The following is a 1,742-nucleotide window of genomic DNA, read 5'->3' as shown; positions in this document are numbered from 1 at the left end:
TCATTTTCGCTGTTTACTTTAGAAGTTTCTTGAACTTCTTTAAATTTCTCCATCATAGCAGCAAACATTGTGTATAAATCCATGCTGTTTGTTGTTGCACGGGTAGAAACTTCCATTTCTTCCATACGCATAGTTTCCTCAGCGTATGGATATATTACATCATTTAATATGGTTCTGTATCCTATACCTGTCATGGTATCTTTTATATTATGAATTGGGCCCATACCTTGCCCTGAAGAACATCCCCATACCACAATATTGCCACCGCCAAACTTTACAGTCTTATTTGTATACTTTGGATATAATCTTTTTCCCTTTGGTCGTCTTACAAATGTTCTCCCATCACTGCCTCTTAAATTGTATTTGGATTCGTCGGAAAAGAGGACAGTTTCTGTATCGACCAGTTTAAATGATCCCTGGCAAATTGTAGACGAGCAGAACGGTTCTTTTTAGAAATGAGTGGTTTTTTCACAGGACGATAGCAACCAAGACCAGCCTCATTTGCCCTGCGACTAACTGTTCGGGTACTTACATATTTCTAATTTTAGGCTATTAACAACCTGAACTCTCTCGCTATTAAATTATCTTGTCTAGGAGTAGTCTTACGAGGTCTTCCACCTAAATGTTGAGTTTTTACAGAACCGGTCTCACGAAATTTCTTTATAATTTTTGAAACTGCTGATTTATTTATTGAATATTTGTCACAGATACTTTTTTGTTTTAAACCAGCTTTAAAATCGTTAATTATTTTATTTTTTAAGTCTTCACAAATCTTAACTTTAGCCATTTTCGTTAACTTTGAAAAAGAGCAATTATGCGAAAAACTTAGAAAAAGAAATTGTGAAAAATTACCAGAATTTAAAAATAAAATAACTGTAAACTTTATTTATATTATTTTCGTTTTACACTTCTTTCTTGCAGAAGTTTAAAAGTTTCCATTGTTTTGTCAGTAGCGAAATAGTGAATATTTTTAATTTTGTTCCCTTTTTTCAGAATATTTGTTTGTTTTTCAGTTAATTTATATAAATAAAACTATACAAGTAAAATACTAAAAAAAAAAAATTATATTTTAAAAACATATTTTAAATTTTGGGCTACATATGGAATATTTGGAAAAGTTTCCATTGTTTTGTAAACCACTGTATGCATTTATATTAGGGTGGGTCGATTTTTTCACGAAAAATCGTATAGCAGAGACGCATTCTACGAAAAATTCTAAGAAAATTTCCCCAAGAAACCATAGGTCTAAAATCATATCTTTCGCATTTCGTTTTTATCCAATGATATTTCAGTATATATGTATGTTTATATTTTTTTAATCGTTTTTATTTTATTGGACAAAAGACGAAATGCGCAAGATAGGATTTGATTTTAGACCTATGGTTTCTCAAGGAAACTTTCTTAGAATTCTCCGTATATTGCGTTTCTGCTATACGATTTTTTTTACTTTTTGATCGCCCATACAAATCGACCCAGCCTAATGTATATACTATGAGGCAAATTATGAATTTAAAATAATGGTTCACATAACAAAGAGAGATCAATATAACATCTAAAACATTCTAAAGACTCCAATACATACATTTTTTTTTTTTTTTTTTCATCATTTATTTATTGTATCTTCATTTTTTAATGAACTAACAATAAGTGGTTCAAATCTTATATCTAATATTATTATTTAATTAGTCCAGCCAGTGCCGGACGAAAAAATTTTGTGTTCATGGTTGTTTTGGTTAAATTGG

This window comes from Calliphora vicina, chromosome 1, assembly GCF_958450345.1.
Source record: "Calliphora vicina chromosome 1, idCalVici1.1, whole genome shotgun sequence".
Classification (NCBI taxonomy): Eukaryota; Metazoa; Arthropoda; class Insecta; order Diptera; family Calliphoridae; genus Calliphora; species Calliphora vicina.
Note: the sequence above shows the minus strand (reverse complement) of the source record.